The 20,474-nt window shown below is 29.1% G+C and overlaps 1 protein-coding gene across 2 annotated transcripts in view; it reads left to right on the top strand.

Annotated features, from left to right (window-relative positions):
* The window catches only part of LOC126906587 (discoidin domain-containing receptor tyrosine kinase B-like), an 82,125-nt gene that overhangs the window by 8,520 nt on the left and 53,131 nt on the right, over positions 1 to 20,474 (top strand). The window contains exon 1 of one of the 2 annotated variants that reach the window (XM_050687236.1): positions 11,104 to 11,123. The exons of the other annotated variant lie outside the window; for it this stretch is intronic. The gene's annotated coding sequence lies outside the window, so the exon portion shown is untranslated. Of the gene's footprint in view, positions 1 to 11,103; positions 11,124 to 20,474 lie in introns of those variants that run through there. 2 annotated transcript variants of the gene reach the window in all.

Here is a 20,474-nt window from a genome sequence, read left to right as displayed (position 1 = left end):
ATGTTTCACCGTCAACAATTAAAGCTATCATAATAAAAAATTCTACTGATGTAAATGTATATTTAGGATACATATTTTCAATCAATGCATTAGTATTTTTGATGTGTTAAAAATGAATAATATAAATTCAACAAACATGCAATTCAATTATAATTTAAACATTTTTCATATGGTTGTAGAGCTAAGACGTTCAAAAAAATAAAATGGGGATAAAGTATGTTCTGCACATTGTGAAGGATTTGTTTCTTTCTCCAGAGTCTTTCTACCTGTTGTTGTTGTCATTTTTTTACAATACGTTGTTGACCGGGATAGAAATGCAAATCCTCTCAGTGTAGTCAAATCCCGGTAATCAAATACTGACAACAATTTGGTCTCCCAACTCCAGTTTGGGGCACATCCATTGGGACAAAAACTACTTTGAAAATCTTCGTGTAACCCTTTTTGGATAGTTGAAAGACTATTTGAAGTCTAACATATACATAACCTTCAAAGCTTGGAATGTCATTTATTAGGATTTTCTTGTCTACGTATTTTCGTTTATCAGACAAGAAACTATGAGAGCAAAAAAAGTCTTTTTTTTCTTTGAGAATTATCGTATTTCTGATTTATTTATAATATATTAATTTATTTATAGTGCAAAAATAAAATTCCTATTTATTTTTTTAACTAAATTATTTCATACTTCGTAAAACATTATGAAAATGTAATAGAAGCATTTAATTATCAAACAATTTTTTCTTATTTATCTTTATCATTTTAAAGAAAAATTAACTATTTTATCTTCCTCTGATATACCTGAAAGTAAGATGGTACATTAATTACAATTGTAAATAATAATTATTTTAAATTATTTCAATTTTTTCAAGCCTTTTTTTATGAGAAAAAAAAACGAAATACCATAAATAAGCATTTATAAATTTTGTTTCAACCATTTTAAAGGGTCTCAAGTTTGTATAACTTTGCAATAGAATTATTGATTTATTTATTTTTTTTGGGAGGGGGAATAACCCCCTAATCACTCCCCTACCAAAACTTTAATCTTAATAACAACGCATTACTAAGATTTTAAATAATTTAATAAAAATTTATATTGGTAGATAAGATATAAATTTATAAAATTTATGAATGCCTATAAATCATTTCTCTAGCCAAATTTAATACTAATATTCAGAATAATCCAATAAATTTTAAAATATTTATTTTGTTAAATAAATAATTTTATAATTATATAGCAGAAAGCAAATTGTTTTTTAACTATAAATTATATCTATTTCTAAATTTTAAATTAATAATATACAACTAAATAAAAAATACAAAAAATATTTATAGTAGTTTATATGTATTTTTTTATTTTAAGTTTACCTTATTCGTATACACTTATGTAAATTGTAGGTAAAAGTTAAAAATAATAAGTGTCATTTAGCCAATAAAAAAAACCCAGCACAGGGGGTCGCGGCACAGTGATGACGTGGTATTGTTGGGCCAAGTAAAATATCTGACAGTGATTAAAATCACTATCATAAAAAACGCTTCTATGCAAATCTTTAGACACTGTTTAATTTTAATAAATTGGTGGATTATTTCAAAAGCTACATAATATCCTATTTCCTTACTTATATCCTGATTAAGATAAAGTATGTCGAATGAAAGAGGGATATAAATATTATTTCTCATAAAAAAATTATATTGATCCATACACTTTTCAATAAGTTATAGCATTATTAATTTAAAAATGTAAAATATAAAATCGAGAATTTTCATACAGAAATAGTATTTGGTAACTATTTTCACTGTGAAGACAAAATAAAGTCCGAAATTTTTTTTCACTTTAAAAAGTTCATTTTTTTTTAAAAATTCATTTTGAATCCCCCCCTGTGGGCTGGTAAAGAGTCAGATTTATAAAAAAAATATACCAAATGATAATTAAAGACATCATGCATCTATACAAAATAATTATATTGATTTGGTCATTTTTAAAAAAGTTATGGTAGTTTTAAGTAAAAAAAAATAAAAAAATGCCGAAATCGGTTCGGTGAGAACTGAGAAAAAGTGTTAACAGAAAAAAAAACACATCATTGTAAAACTAACACCTTCTCAGCTTCGCATCGAAGCTAAAAGAGTATGATGTATCGAATATACTTTATTTTAACATTATTCTTAATATTAAAACAAAGACATTTAAATTTATAAGATGAAAAAGATCCAACTTCTATAAATTTTGATACAATCAACATTTTTCAATAATTTTTATTTATAATTTATATATTTTTAGATTACAAATCATAAACGAACAATATAATTACACGTTTTATTACTTGTTTTTAATAATAATAAAAAAAGATTTTTTTATTTTTTAAAAATATAAAAGTAGCTAGCTTTTAAAACTTCTTACAAAATGATTAATTGGTCTATGAAAATTTTAGGTCAAATACTTATTGAATTACAAGCACGTTAATACTTGAATGAGTATAAAATACTGGTGGAGTATGTGTTTTAAATAGGGTTTTGAACTTGAAGCTTTTACAAAGTTTACTTTACTCATCCTTAGTATATTAATGATAAATAGGTATCTTAATCAATGTATATGAATTAGGATTTTAGTTTTAGGTAAGTATGGGGATTAATCCCTCTAGAAAAAAAAATTCTTATGATATTGTATATACCAATGAAAAATTTTCATGAAGTTGGGTATCTAGAAAGTGGCACAAACAATTTTGATAATTATATAAATTCTTGAAACCTAGTTATAAATATACACCAGTATAAGCTGTATTCACTCGCGTTACATACCCACTCAATTTTTTAAATTTTTGTACAAAAATCAATAATTAATCGACTTTAATTTGTTATTGGCTCATTAAAATTCTTTGTAAGAGAAGCTCTAGAAAACAGATACTTCGGAATTTAGGAAAAAAAATCTATTTTTTGTTATACAAATAGTTAAAGAAAAAATACGTTTTTAATGTAGTCTAAAAGCAAAAATTATTCAAAAAATGTAAAGCGAAATAAATATTAGATTAATAGTTATAAAAGTTGACATTTAGATCTATTCCACTCTATTTATTTTTTTTGTTTATGAATCGATAGGATATAAAAAGTAAAAAAATTCTATGGAAAAAATGACAAAGGATAAATGTAAAATTTTTAATGCGAAAATGTTATATATACATTACACAATACACCAAATATATTCTGACCATAAATAACATAAAGGAGAAAATTGTTAAAAAAAAATCTATAATTGCACTCATCATCCCTGTCATAAATTTTTATGAAATGTAATTATATGAAGAAATTCAAAAACGAAACGTTTTGACTATATATTAAAATTTCTAGAATATTATGAGATATATGAAGAATTTTTATTTTTAAATAATTATTTTAATCATAGTGCAAAATTGTTTAATAAGATAAAAAATAATCTTTATGGCAACTTTTGGATTTATTATTATTGTAATTTAAATTATGTTATACTTTAATTATTTTAATCTAATTTCATCATTAAATGTAAAATAATTTCGTTTGAATGTTTGACCTTCCTACGCTTCTGGAAATTAATAGCTTACCATTTTGTAGTACTAGTGATTTTTACAATTTTATTATAAATATTTGAATAATCCTATAAGGATCATAAACTTAACTTTTAAATGTAATTAAGTTATAATTATGACTTAAATTAAGCATTTAGAAATTACTCAGTCCTTACTCTGTACCTCCTCTTATTTTATTACTCGTTTTAACAAACAACCTGTTTTGACCAAAGTCAATGTTAACATTTCTGCTACAGAAGCACTTCATTAAATTGATACGGTCGACTAGCATCAACCAAACAATCCGCCGTCTATGAGGGATTATAATAATAATAATTGTTGATTCAACCCTCCACTCGAATGCGGTGTTCTTGGCTGTTGGAAGTATGGCATTTTCCCTATTGACAGTAAAAAAATATGTATATACGAGCGATGCTGATTCCTGTGTTTTCGAAATAACTTTAGGAACTGGTATTGAGACGAGGAAACATTTGTTTAATGATATAACGTCTGCAAATAATAATAATTGTTCAAGAAATTTTAATGAACTCGTGTAATGAAATACTGGCTATGCTGATTTTTAATGCATTAGATTATTTTTTACAGGTCATATTATTATGAAACGTTTTTATTCACCCGAAATTCCGTATATCAAACAGTATAAATAACAAATGGCTTAAAGATAAACATGTTTCGCTTTACATGTAGCTCAATATATACAAATTATTCAAATTACACATAAATTTGTTAAAGAAAATTCAAATTCTATGATAAATATATATATATAGAACATAAACTATATTTAAAGCATCCAGGTACCTAAAAAAAGATAATTTGTAAATTTTTATTATATTATCAATAGAGAATCAAACAAATAACGGAGAAATTCTACTTTGATAAAAAAATACATAATTATAATACATGTATGATGATTACACAGATAAAATGAAGGTTCCTCAAAGTTATTTAAAAAAAATAATTTATTAAAATATTAACCTTGACTTCAGAAGATAATTTATTTAAATGGGAGTGCTCTATTCAAGATAATATAATGACTACACCCACATATACATTTGTATTAGACTTGTTGAGGATATAAATGAGTTATGCATTTTAATTAATAGAACTATTGCAATTTTTTATAAGTTTTGTCAATATTTTTTCTTAAAATGTCAAAATTACAATCACTTGACACTGCACCACATTATGATATGGACATCATCCTATTATTATTTTTTCCATTTCAAACTATAGTTCAATAGAAATCGATTTAAGTTAAAAACCCGCTTAATTTCCGTCTTTAGTTGTGGCTGACTTGTAAAATAACTATGCTCATTTTTTCGAGGAATATAGCTTTTATAAAATGTAATTTCCTGTTCAACCAAATAAAATGTTTAACCCAAACATGGCGTTACTTGATTGCATTAAAGGAAAAGTGCAACTTAATGTTTCTTTTTTTCTATTGTTGGTAACGCAAAAAGAAAAGTTGTGGCCAGTAATATTTTAACGGGTTAACACAGACAAATAAATATTATAAAAAATACTAAATGTTTAAATTCGTACGTGTACGTGAGTGGGTTTCCAAAAAGGCTTTTATAGAAAAAGCCGTTTTACGCACAAAAGTGTAATCAGGACGGTCACTTTAAGAATGGCATACAAACATTTTTTTTTGTTCTGTTTGTACCTTTCTACTCGTTTGAGTACCCATTTGTGTATTACAAAAGCAATGTAGTTCAAAATAATTATTTTTGATTAAGGTAATTTCAAACGGATTTGGAAATATATATATAGTTAGAAATAATTTGGTAGTGTATGTTTATTCAACTTTCAATGAAAAAGTTTGATAATAATACGAGAAATATGAGAGAATTTAAGTTAAATTACGTAGTTAAATAAAGAAAAATGTCAATAGAGTTTCTTTGTACCTAGATCACAATAGAACACTGTGACCCGTTTATAAATTATATAACTTAACTTTATTCATAATTATTACACAAATGTATGTTTATCTAAATTAATCCAGATGTATTCAATCTGATACCCCTAGGGTGCATTCAATTGGATGTTTGTCCATGTTCCTTATATAAACTGTCCCTAATAAGCAGACCTCGTGAAATAGAACAACAGTCTGTTTTTAGCTATCTGAAATTCCAACTAGGTACACACCGAAATCAATTGATTAAAATCCAAAGTTGTATCTCTATAAACGTTATCTAATTAACCTCATCAGCTTTTCATTAGCAAGTCCTTTTCGGATGTGTTATTTCATTGTATATCTTACACTGATATGCGTGTTGTCTTAATACTTTCTCAGAGTAATGAAAGCTCTATTCCAGTCATGTACTCAATACCCCATAAGTTTATTAACACGGTAACCAAAAGACTTTCAAACAATAGAGAGCGTTCTTGCTATTAAACAATTGGAAGCTATTTATATATTATGTGCAACTATCTATCAGCTTTGCTGTTACTTAACTGCTAGGTATATCAAATTACAATTCCGCGAGTCCTTAACAGCTAAAAGCGCAAATCGTTTTAACTAATGAGATTTGACATCAGCCATGATAATTTAATGATTGTTCTGATACACTTAATACTCATTTAGTCAACATTTATAACTGTAATGATCATTTGCATTATGTAAATAATTTCTTCTTTACTAATGTAAAATGGCCCATTTTATTACGTTTGCTTAATCATTCCTATAATGGGACACCTTAATTTAGTGTAAATTAATCGTTAGACATTGAAATAGTCTGCAAACATTTTAAATGACCACTAGTAAAGAACGACCGTAGTTCAGTAATGTTTACCGCTTGCAGGCCTTTTCTGACCTTTTCTGAGACTTTTCTGCCATTATCGTCACATTGGTCATTAATCTGTGGAGACGCCCTACGGGTTCGGCGAATCGACTTAATCGCGGCTGGTTTCCTGCGTTGCTCTTTTGTCGGCGAATTAATTTTAATTTCTCCCGTACATCTTCTCTCTGTGCCACTAAACCTTTGTTATGCTCCCTAGTGCGAACTACATAGTTTTCTGCGGGCGTTTAAACGTTCTGCACTCACCCAATCCATTGGTCCGGCACAAATCGTCCGATGTCTACGGGAAACGAACTCTAATTAATCGTCCGAAGCATTCACCGGCGATACAATTACAAAAGGCGCCCCAGTATTGTTTGTTTCTTTATGTCGATCGCTCTTGGACGACACACCAGCGAGCACGTAACCGGTAACGTTGGCACAGCGGTGCACAACGAGAGAGGAATACGAGGGAAAATATCAATTCAAATGCCCTTCCGGTCGATGGCACCTCTGACGGCACTCGTCTATGTACACATAAACTCCGAGAATGAGAATATAGTATTTTACGTTTTTTTTATACATTTTAAGTGTTTGTTTTGCCTACCGTTGTTGTTGTCGACTTTTTTCTCATTCAAGTCGTATGCCCGCGCACTCTTGAAATTGCCAACGTATGTACACACGCACGAATAATATATACGTGTTTCCCGGAGCGTACCAACTGGAAATCGGATCCGTTTACACGCCAACGATTCCAATAATGTTGTACCCGACGGGGTCACGAGGAGCAAAAGCATCGCGTTGAAAATTATTCTTATCGTGTACACTCGCGGTACCTAATATATTGTAATACGACAATATCATATTGGCGTGTTTGTTCCTCTCCAAATCGACTGAATAACAAATGACGAGTCAACCGAACAACCCGTTCTCAGCCCATACACTAATGGCAAATAAATTTATGCTAACCCAATAATATCTCCTTCTTGAGAACTTTTGCACTTTTTTTCGTGTGTTTACGTTCCGTTTGATTTTGCAGGTAGTCCGAATCAAACAAATGTAAATTCTATCAGAGCTCACCGCTCTACGTTACGATTACACCTCTCCGGCACCGTCACCGTCGTCAAACACGCTCTTTTATTGATTTTTTACTTTTATTTTATACGTTAACATAACAATTGAATGACTCGCGGTCTCATAGTTAGAGGTCGTCAAAAAAAAAAAAAAAAAAGTATTAATGTACGGCGAGAAAAATCAATGCCGAGTATTTTAATTGAAATCCATCCAGGTATTGTGGACGTTAAATTTATCAATATTTTCATTGCCTTCATTCGCGTCTAAGTACTATTGTGATGCTAAAAACTTTCTTATGACGTTCAATGAAATAATAACACCGACAGTTTAAATGTCATCACTACACTGGTTCGTGAAGAACAAATGAATTTAATTTAAATTTGACACCAAGAATTTCCCAACAACAAATAACGACAATAGGTACTTGTATAAGAATTCATAAAAAAATGTTTTACTCTGTTTTTGTCAGTGTACTTATATTTTAATTTATTTTCATTCGCTAAATTTTTTTGATTTTTAATTAAATGAGAACCCATTTAATTATTTTTTTTTTCGTGTCCGTCAAAATGGTCTACATTGAACTATTAATAATGGAAAATATTACACAATCTTATACCCGGTCCGCAAGAATAAGTCGTTATTAAAAAAATGGAAAACGATAAAATAAGAAATAAAATTTATAAATAAAGAATTTTTATCGTGATAAAACATTTATGCACCAAAAAAATTAACGTTTTTAATACTTTTGAAAATAAATATATTTGTATACGTTAATAGAGCACATCTAATGTAGTGCAAAGGTCTATAAAAAGTATAACATTTTCCAGTTGGTCGGTTGACATCGGCTAAAGGATAAATAAAAAGAGGTTTAATATCTGGTCGGAAATAGGCTATCATAGTAGAGATAATGGTTTTTTTGACGTGTATATATACATCTTTTTTTCGAAGAGCTCTAGAAATAAATGTTCATAACATCGGTGGATAGGTAAAAAGACCTGCGGGACGAGGGTGGTAAAAACAATGGTTGATTGGAGTGCGAATGGACAAAAATCGATAGCGGAATCTTTCTTTGACTATACACATATGAAGAATTCTTGTCGGCGGTCTTACCGTGTGCACATTATGTTTTTGGAGTTACAGCAGTAAAGACCTGAATCTCAATTAATGCTGTTTGATGGGATTGTTTAAATGACAGGGACGAAACAACGTCATATACATGGCTACTGAAGCCGCAGTACATCTTTTCTTCAGTATCCACCCCTCTCAGTGGAAATAAATTCGGAAGGAAATAACGACTGCCGAGAACATACGTTTTTCTTTTTCTACCACTCCCTACGCCTACTAATGATTATTAAAAACCGACCCTTTTTGCACGCGATTGAAATAAACGCTTCCTAGACGCGTTCTAGTGGGATCGCGAAGGGTTTGCGAGCAAAGGACGGCACGCAATCAACGGGATTGCATTACAAGAGAGATAAAAGATTGATTAAATTTCTCTCAGATGGCCGCATCTTTCAATCGAACGACGCGTGTCCGTCTGTCGCGACGCCTCGGATTTCCAACGAATAGAAATGATGAGCAGCTTCGATATGACAACGATACCACAATAGACCGTACATAATGTTCAAAACCATGCACAATACACGGAAAATGACTGCAGCACCCTTATCGTCTCATATTTCAATTAAATGCAAATAACACTTAGTTGGGGTTTAATCGAAATTATATGGATAACTTTCTCTACACAAAAGAAGGGAATTCAGTAAAGGCGGTCGATTTGTCTTATTGCCAAATAGTTGATTATTATTAATTCATTAAAGTCTGTAAAGTTATTAAAAGCGAAATCTCGAACTTTTGACCAAATGAAATAAGTGATTATTTCTTCGTTATGTTATTACCACGGGCAGTACTAAAAAAAATCATTTTTCCACTGTCATCCATTAAAAATATTCAACAATTTATTATTAGTATTCATTAAATTAGTAAATTGTTCAATAATCAAGTAAAATATATTTAAGGTGCTTAAGTATTGATTAATATATTTAAAAAAAAATTTGTTTGATTAAATTCTTAGTAAGTGTTGTATAGAAGGACCATAAAAAGTAAAATGTAGTAAACATCATATTTGGTCGAACGACTGAAAATAAAAAAAAACTTGTTTTTCCAAGTAGTCCAATAAAGTAATCGTTATTCGATTTTGACGTTAATCGCTTTTAGGGCAGGACGATGATCGGTAAGTGCTCGGAACGAATACATAAAAAAAAAAGTCATGTCAGAAAGAGGGAAGATTTTTTTGAGGTGCGCTCTCCTTTAGATAGACATCGTTTTCGGTGTTGGCGGACGACGCATTCCGTTCGTTTCCAGATTGATTATCGTGTGATTAGGTGAAAACGTAACTTCGATTAAATGCACACTGAGGAGCCGAGGCACATTAATCTTCTCTTAACTTCCCGGACATGTCGCGAATCCAAACGGTAGGATAGGTGTGACCGATAAATGCACGACAACTTCTGTGGGAGGGGAGGTGGGCAATTTGTCGTTAACGGCAACGGGTTGAACTTGACAATACTCTCGACGTCCGTTCGAATCACTCGGTTAGTTTCTTAAGGATTTTCATTGACGAATCTGTCACTTACCGACTGAAAATTGATCGCATAAAAAACTCGCCTTATTTACCATTGCAATACTTTTTAATTTAGTTTTTTTACCCTGAAAATTCTCATATGATTCGAAAAACATATCGGCACATGGTAAATGATTTTCCGATTGTGTGCGCTATTGACGCGTGTATATTATTTACACGGACGATTCACTTAATATAACATTCGAAAATGTAACATGAAAGTATAGGTCTTGAAATGTTCTATTTCGGTAATGATTTTCTCGTTAAAACTCTACGAACAGTACCGTTAAATCATATTAACATCACATTAAAGACACGTATGCAAAGAGAAAAAATATTGAATATTTTTAATTTGAAATCTATACATACGTATGTAACTTTTATTAAATATTTTTATGCATACACTGACTAACTGAATTCATTATGTGGATGGCTCTTAAAACATCTCATTGCTTTTCTCTTGCTTTTTTGACATGAAATAATTATAAAATTGTTCGGATTGAACACCGTTTTTATGTGTTGCAATTTTGAAAATTTTTTTGATTAATAAAGTCAAATGTTCGGGTGCTTCTTACTCGGAAACCATCCAGTATATTATACGGAACGATGGTGTTTAATATCGATTTGGGTTTCCATGAAATTACTAAAGTAATTTCTAAAACGGGAGACGCAAGGGCTATAATAATCGAGTTATGTGTAGCGGAAAATAGGTGCCGGCAATACCTTTTGACCGTCCGCTCCCGACGGCGGTTAAAACGGCAACCGTTTGCTGTCGTTGATGTTTACATGTGATAAAAGAAATAGTAGGAGAGGCCGGTGCATATGGCCAACACGCAAGGGGCTGACGAATTCCGGTTAAATATTTGTGAAAGCAGGTAAAAATATGTACAAACAAAAAACAGGTAAAAACATATAATAGAAAAAAATCAATAGATTTTTGATATTGAAAAAAATAATAAAACGTCTAGGCTATGTGCTCGTTAACAACAGCGGCGTGCCGGTTATGCAATATGAGTACAATTATGAATTGCTGGACGTCACGTTTATTCCATTGTGTGGTGGTGGTTACTGTGCTATTGACAGATTCATACACGATTGGTATGTTATTAACTTAAGGTTACCGTTATTAGCATTAGCGTTGTTGTATTATAGAATTTTTTCAAAGTTGTGTTATGTCAAATTATAATTTGGTCATTGAACATCAAAAAAGAAGTCACGTTACAAATGTATTGTAATGACTATATGACTTGTGTAAACGAAATACTAGCAATGCATAAATATATATATATAAACTTGTTACGTTTATTCGAGTAATTCTAATTCTAATTCAGTTTGTTTTCAACTTATAATTATTTACATTTGTAATAGGAATTGTTAAAAATGTTATAAAAAAGTCAACTGTAAGCAAGTAAAATTTTTAAATTACTTCATTGAAATTTTATTAGAAATTGTTGAAAAATAAAAAATTAAATAAACTTCATTTGATTTTGTACAGATTTACTTATTTATCTCAGGTATTTTCGGACAAATAATCGAAATTATTTTCTTTTTTTATAAACTCAAACGTTAGTTAGCAGGCACGTAGACATGGGTGGGCCTGGCCCCCCTTAGATTTAATGTGGACCAGGGCCGGCCCCCCCAAATTTAAAATTCAATTATTTTTACGAATTATCAAAAACGTGCTAGGCCATATATACATTGAAATTNTCAAACGTTAGTTAGCAGGCACGTAGACATGGGTGGGCCTGGCCCCCCTTAGATTTAATGTGGCCCAGGGCCGGCCCCCCCAAATTTAAAATTCAATTATTTTTACGAATTATCAAAAACGTGCTAGGCCATATATACATTGAAATTATTATTAATTTGTGATTACTATTGAGTAATACAGTTATTATTATGGCTGTATATTCATTTTTATATTCATAGAAAACGTTATTTGAAAATGATAACGTTCTAGACGTAATAATAAATGGAATAGCAGTTACTCCAAACGTGGTTGCAGGTATATTTTTNCATATTCATTTTTATATTCATAGAAAACGTTATTTGAAAATGATAACGTTCTAGACGCAATAATAAATGGAATAGCAGTTACTCCAAACGTGGTTGCAGGTATATTTTTTTTAACTCTGGTTCAACAAATGATAACAAACTACCAAGTATCTGCATTGATTAGCATCTAGTACATTACAAAATTCGATAGAGTAATACTCTATGAAAATTTGTTTGATAAATCTTATCTTTAATTTGTTTCTTTTTTTATAATTTAGTAGTTACAATAGATAATTTATTTTTTTTTGTTAATTTGTTATTTGCGTGCTCTAAATAATAGTAATAAAAATATGATTAAAAAAAATGCAGGAATTGTTTTTAATTTTAAATAAAAAAAATTTTACATTGTTAGCTTCGATGCGAAGCTGAAAAGGTATTGGTTTTACTAAGATGTGTTTTTTTTTTCAGCTCTAACCGAACCGATTTCTTTCAATGATACGACAAAAGATCACAAATCGTATCTAGTCGAAGACATTATCCTTCAAAATTGAAAAAATTTCCCTCGTTCTCAGTAAATGGGGGAAACTTCCAAAAAAATTACAAATTTAAAAATCGCTAATATTCGAAATTTTTTCAATTTTTTCTACTTAAAATTGCTATAATTTTTTTAAAAATAACCAAATCAATATAATTTTTTTTTATATAGATGCATGATATCATTAACTATCATTTGGTATATTTTTTTTATAAATCTGACTTTTTACCTACCTACAGGGGGGGATTCAAAATGACAAATTTTTCACAAAAAATTTACTTTTTCAACTTAAATTTTGAAAGTGTTTCGGAAAGTCTGACACTTTTATATATATCTTAAATTAAAGCTAATGTAATGTACTTTATCATGAAAAAAAAATGTCGTACTTTATTTTATCTTCACGGTGAAAATGGCTACCAAATGCTATTTTTGTGTGAAAATTCTCGATTTTATTTTTTACATTTTTAATTTTATAATGCTATAACCTAATGAAAAGTATATGGATCAACACCAATTTTTTATGAGAAATAATATTTTTATTTTTTGCTGGGTTTTTGTAATACTGTAATAATTAGTATACTTTATACGAAAACAATTTGTTTTTAACCAACCAATGGTAAAATTTTGAACTTGTAAGATTCAAAGAGGGATGCTATCTAAGGAGGAGTGGAGGGAGCCCCCCACAAGCTTTTTATGGGAAACAATTTATTGAAAATGATACAAGGGCCCAAAATTGTTAGCCCCTCCAATAAACATTTTCTGGCTACGTGCCTGTTAGTTAGAATAAACAATAGAATACAAAACAAATATTATTTATTCGTATCTTTCTTGTTATTCTTCATGAGATTTTTTTCTGGTTACAAATTTTGTAAATATCTCTTAGCCAGTTTTCTTTCGAAAAGCGCATTAAAGTACTGGGTAAACAGAATGTTCTTAGTGTTTTGCTAGTTTAAAAAGAGACAAGTGCTGTTATTACTGCAAATACCACTAATTTAGAAGAATGTTTGTATTTTTATAATATATAAAGACATGTAATGTTCTTTCCTATACGAATTTTATTTGTAACCACATATTAATATAAAGACTTTAAGTCAAAAGTTTGCAGAAATCACAATAAATACTCTAATAAATTATATGTATACTTATTTTAGGTCTTTTGCTACATATTAAAGTATATATTGTAAAATTTGTGATTTCGGCATTATTTAATATTTACATAAATCTAATAGCTGCTAGACAAAAACCTATAATTTAGAATAATTTTCAAAAAAAAAAAAATAAAATAATCTGAAATCGCATTTGAAACAACTGAAACAATGTTTTATGCTTTTTAATATTCTTTTCTATTTTTAACAGCTTTATTTAGTATTTACAATACTATATGATTAGTGTTCAGTGAAACAACCGGTTTTAATATTATACGGAGAAATAGCGTGCACCTCAATATCTCCAAAACTAGTGGCTTTTAAATTTAGGCGAATTGAAAAAAATGATCAATTATTCCAGTATATATTATGTACAAAAATAGTATAAAATTATTAGAATTTTATTATTAAATCTCGAATATGTTAAAACAGTGTTTAAATACTATAATACTATTTTAAAGTTATTCTATAAGTCAAAAATAATAAAACTAAAATTATTATATTTATTTTAATTGATGGATAATATTTTTATTTTTAATTAAAATACATTTTTGACTATTATAACATGCAGTTAAATTATCAGCATAACGCTTCCTTCGAAAAATTAATTTGGGTTAAAATAACGAAATTGGTTTGGGGGTTTCATGCGTACTTGCTAATCATCTATTTTAAATTCATTGGAACACAATTTCACATTTTATTACAATATAACATAAATTGTTTGAAAGTTATAGTAAAGCAAAAATTTATAAGATCAATTTTGTAACTATCATGTATTCTCGGTCATTATAATTCTCATCAATAACAAAATAATAAACATTTTATATTAATGATAATTTTCACTGTACTTCTACGGCAACTTTACTGGAATAATACTAATTATTAAATCAGTTAAAAATTCTTATTGATCAAAATAAAAGTGACGTTTCAGTTTGTACCTCAACTAAATATGTTTTTAATTTTTTTAAGTTATAATTTAGGTTGAATGTTTGTTTATGCATGATGAATATAATATTTATCGAGTATATTTTTAGAGACAACCAGTGGTTTTTTTTTGTTATTTATGTACACAATTTTTTATTGCGTTTTGTTTAGTGATTATATGTTTCCATACAAGTGAAAATACATAAAAGTGTCAACGTATCGAAACGGTAGGGTGTTAATATTTTCCTGGTGCCACATTCGACGGGAAATAGACTACTGATAAGCATGTATATTAAATTTTTATAATGGCTGTTGAATAGTAAACGCATTCATAACGAAAAACGCCCATGGCAAACACTATATGTGCATAGTAGTGTGCCGTTTTCGCAATTTTGTTATCACATCACTCTCGTCTTTGTCATAAATTGGTTAAGTCAATGTGTTTTTTATCCGATTTTATTCAGCGGCCACAAGAAAAATCTTATAATAGATTATTTTGGTGAGACGATTTTATTTTTTCTAATTTAATGTGTAAAACGATGGCATGTATTTTTTTAATCTATACGTAAGAGTTTTACTTATAGAAATTTGAACTGTATTATGACGGATCATTGGGTTTCTATTACTCTGTTGATATCCAGTCCTCGAATAGTCTGTGGCAAATGGCGTCAAAACGAAAACCAAAGTCAAATAATGTCTCGGTTTAAAATAATAAATATCTCACATAACTTCAATTTCCACTGGTGTTAATTGGAATCGTAAGTTTTTAAAAGCTCTGTTCGTCAAATGTGACACTTAATATTCCCTACCACGGAAAATACCCTATACAAATATTTAATCCAAATTATAGAATACGATGGTTAAAACAAAATACTAAAACACGTTTAATACCATTTTTACACTGCTTAATTATAACTGTTTAATGAAATAATTTCTGTGTAACTATTAAGATATCTATACATTTTTGTTTATATTTTAGACATTTGTAATACTTTAATTAATGCATATTTTACTCATATATACTCTTTACTTAAAAAAAAAAAACGAGTTTTCTATTGTAATATATTTTTTAGTATATTGAATTGAATAAATTAATGAAACCCCTGGGTAATTATTTATCTTTTGATTGATACAGAAAATGTATACAAACAATAAAAATGATTAGTACTTCCATCATTTAAAGTATTTATTAGTTTTATTATGAATTTATATATTGTCTCTTTGATACAACCAATGGTCGAAGAGGCTTAAAATAAGCGGACGAATGCCTTCTATTTTTATTTACTCCGTTATTATTTTTGGTTAACTAGCTAAATGTTAAATATTCAAAAATATTGGTTAATTTTGATTATCTTAACTTAAAAAAAATACTATTGGTACTCAAAACAAATTGTTAAACCTACTATAATATTACATATTAATTGTATAAAACTATAAATTAATCATTATATAATTATTCGAAATTTATAAAAGAAAGACACCATTATAAATCGACGAGTTTAATTCACATTACACAATATTAATGGGGAATGTATTATTTTGGACAAAATAAGTATAGAGTTGAAAAATGTAGATTAAAAAAAGTAGAGGGAGCCTTCCCATCGTATCCCTCCACTGCGACCACTGGATACAACTATAGGAAGAATAAATATTTTGAAAATTCTATAGTAAATTATATAATTTTTCCTTTTGTCATTAGTTTATGGTAATGTCTTAAAGTTGAAAGAAAGAAAACGAACTTCTTTACGAATTGGTTTCATTATTTAGTCGATTTATATAAATCCTTAATGGTATACATTCTTTTTCACACCATCAAAACTTGAAATAATAGATCGATTTTAAAATTAAAACGTCGTATTGAATACAGCTTATTGTTTGATTAAATTCGTTATTATTATCTTGATTTTAGTACTAAAAAGTCATTAAATTAGAACAATAAGCATTTTCGTTAAAAAAAAAAGAAAAAATATAACAAACCTGATTTTAAGTATTGGTTAATTTTAACAGGAATTTCTACAAACAATTGGTACATTTATATTCATCAGTGGATAACTTTCATTGTAATAAAAATATTTCCATTGTTTCATTCAATTTAAATGTACAAATCAAAACTTTCTTGAGCTTTTACAAAAGGTGTTGGATATTGTTTTCATGAAGGCGATCGTCTGTTCAATCGTAATATTGTTGAGGTCGGCCAGAGCTCAGATGGAAACCTCCTGAGGTGGTGTCAAGGGACGACGTTGCAAGAATTGACAATCGTTCACCACACGTGCACATACGTCCTACTCGGTAGTTAATTTTGAATGTATCCATTTACTTCGGTATGCGCCCCCTTCGTTCTTTTCCGAGGAGGTAATAGGTAGTTTGATTCAGCCATTATTTTATTGCGCACTTAGACGATTGCACTTTTCCCTTTGGCCTGGACAAACATAAGAATGGAAAAAAATAGTCCATTATTGCCACCGAGAACAACCACTACACCCAGAGGAGTTATTCTGTTGGAATTGAATGTGAATGGCAGTGGGGATGTTTATTACACCCAGTTGGGGTAAGAATAGCAAACATGTATTATTAAGTATTTAATACCGCCTAGATTGCATAGTACTTTGGTCGATTCATACGTTGTATCCACATCAATATATCCTACGCTATTTCAATAAAATCTTATTGATTTTCATTTGATTTCATGTAAAACAATATTTAAACATTTCATATACATTGTATAGCCGTGTGTTAAACAAGGACAAACAATTGGTATTGATCTTTCGGAGTACACTATTAACATATCGATTATGCTAAAAGTGTTACTGAATCAGTCGAAAATAATTATAAATACGATTCGTTGACATAACGATTACTAAAAAAAGTATTACAAATGTTATTTCACCTTTGAAAAATCAAATTTCTGTTCATATTTGAAACTGTTTTTTGCTTATAAATATTTATAGAATGGTATTTATTGGAAATCCCAAATGACAGTTTCTATTAATCGAAGTAGTAAGAACTCGATTTATTGAAAACTATTTGATATTTGAATGGATAATGGAAATTTTAATGATATTAAAAATAGTACATACTACTTCCATGCTGCAAGTGACATTATGCACATTAAACTTTAAGCTGTGCACAAATACAAAAGTCTCGTTGTTTTATTGTCTTCTACGTTAATTTATAAAATCAAATTGAGATAAAATCCTTCAACAGCACGTGATAGAATTTTATTTGAAAAGCAATTTTGTGAAATCAGTATATGGTAAGAGAATTACACACCTAAACAGAGAACATGAATTTAAAAACGCATTGCGTTTTATCTTTAAAATTACTTCCATTCACGAGGGCTTAATTGAAAAAACTAATTAAACTCCAATCGAAATTTTTAAGGGGATACGAAATATTCGCATGGTAATATACAAAGTGTGCCATTAAAAGAAAATGGTATGCCTTTTTAATGATGACTCTTCTTCTAGTATGCAATACAAAGCCATATTTTACGAAAACATAAAAACAAACAAACATACAACGTGTAATGTTATTTTTTAATTAAAACGTTAAAATTTTTACCTTTAAAATGTAAAGTATTAATTGCCTTCGAATAAAGCGCAATTTTAAAGATAAAAAAGTTTGTACGACAGTAAAGTGACAAGCAGAAACTTTCACGGAGTTTGTTTTCATGGACTAATGACGTTCAACGTGAAATAGATCAACCCATCAAATCGCCATTAAATCCAAAATGACGTTTGTCCATCGAGTTCAAACCCTGAAACGTGCGGCTGTGGCATATGATAAAAGCTTTTGGCATTTTTATAAAGCATAGTAACGTCTAGACAGGCTTTCGAAAGGTATTTAAAAAGTGATATAACATTATGAACACATCAAGTGCATTAAGAATAAATAGTATTTCAATTATTTCTCCGTGTAGAAGTTTAAAAGTAATATAAAGATATTCTTAGATATTTCTTAGAAATACTTCAATATAAAGATTTTTTTATAATTACTACTCGTCTATCTCTTCTTGTCTAGTAATTTATTTTATTCTTACATTTTATAACGTAACTCATTTAACAAAAAATAAATGTCTAAGAATACTTACTCGTAACAAAAGTTAACCATTTTTGAACTCGATATCTTTGCTCTAACGGTTAATACCTAGCAAGTCAACAATATTATTTATAATTTCGATCGGAAAAATATGATAAAAAAGGTTTGATTGAAGACATCGCAATGAAGATTCGTATTTGCGTATAGTATTTAAAAAATAACTAAATGTTTATCTCCCCAAAGAAAAAAATGCCACGATACAATTTTTTTGATTCTAATACGCGTTGTCGTTCTCCATCACGAAGCGCATGGAAAATTACCGTTTACTGATTTAATAAGCTTAATCAAATTCTACGGCGGTGAAACAAAACACAAGAGATTGATCTTAACTATGGTAACTGAATCCAAAACTGGTTCTTATAAGTTATTAATAGGGTTGACGAGCATCCCATGAATTTATTAAAACTGCACGAGGTCTCTAGAAATAATGAATTTTAAACTAATATTACCTATCTACCGTCTGCATAATAGTCCCGAGTCACACCAGTGCCACTTTAGTCTATCATTTATGCATACACTGCCGTATACGCCTTATACGCCTTATAATATATAAGATAATATAATATAATTATATATTATCTTACCGCTCCCCAGATCAGCTTTCAACGTTTACCCGTAAGCATAACTTGCAGCTACAATCGTCCACTTTGAGTTTTCTACAAAGTTCATATTTTAACAATCATTAGTTTTTAGTAATTTCGATGTCCATTCTAGTTTTTCTTTTTCTTTTACGCGTTCTGTAAATTTTCGTCATATACGTTATTAATCTATATTACTTGTTTGTATGTTATTTTTGTCAAAAATAAATCTTTTGTCGTTGAATTCAAGGGGCTCTTTATTTTGTTTAACGAAAGTCGTTTTTACCATAAACCTCTTAAAGTCATATGTTCCCTTCTAAACCGTGTACAACTACTTACCGATCAACCTTTAATACCGTCTGATCTTTTAAAAGGGATGTATCTGCGGAAAAGACGTAGGCGCCTCAAAAGTATTTCAATGTGTTTTTTATAACCAAGCACAAAAAGATTTGACCAATGAAATGTTTTTTTTCTATTTATATCTTACTGCGCATACGACAAAAAACTGTTTTCATCAAATAATTAAAAGTTTCATGTTTTTACACCTTGTGCTATTAACTTCGATATTTTTTTCTAGAAAATCATTATTAAAAGTATTTAAGGAGTAAATAATTATTTTATACAGAACGGGATTTTTTTTTAGTATAATGATTAAGTGCTATTTTATTTTATAGTTTTTAAGAATAACAATAGTAAAATGGTCTATTATTTCATTTCTTGTCTAAAATATTTTATTATTAGAAATTATATGATGCAGGCTTTGGCACAATTGATTCTTGATTAGAACCCTAGTATGGTGCGAATATTTTCGCGGTGGCAATACCGATGGGATTTTGGGTTTAGTCGAATGGTCTTTCGTGTTCCTCTATACGCCTCTGGGAATAACATATACTCGTAAGTTTCCTTGGAAGTCCAGAGTTAGGCAATCTATTAACCAAAAACATCATAAAATGCATTACCGAGGTCTACGGGAGTTATCTCAAAGAAGTATGCTTCATAAAAAAAATAAAAACAATATTCTTGTACACGTTTAAATATTTGAAGTTTATATATTAAAATACATGTTAGTTGCAATATTTTTATATGCATCACAAAGATAGTCTACTTTTCTCATTTCAAGATCTGAATTGAATTTTGAAGATTTTATTTTTAATTCGACTTATAGAAATAAGTATAT

Source organism: Daktulosphaira vitifoliae, unplaced genomic scaffold (assembly GCF_025091365.1).
Source record: "Daktulosphaira vitifoliae isolate Bord-2020 unplaced genomic scaffold, ASM2509136v1 Scaffold_5, whole genome shotgun sequence".
Taxonomy (NCBI): domain Eukaryota; kingdom Metazoa; phylum Arthropoda; class Insecta; order Hemiptera; family Phylloxeridae; genus Daktulosphaira; species Daktulosphaira vitifoliae.
The sequence above is the reverse complement of the archived record's forward strand: the minus strand, read 5'-3'. Positions and strand labels throughout refer to the sequence as shown.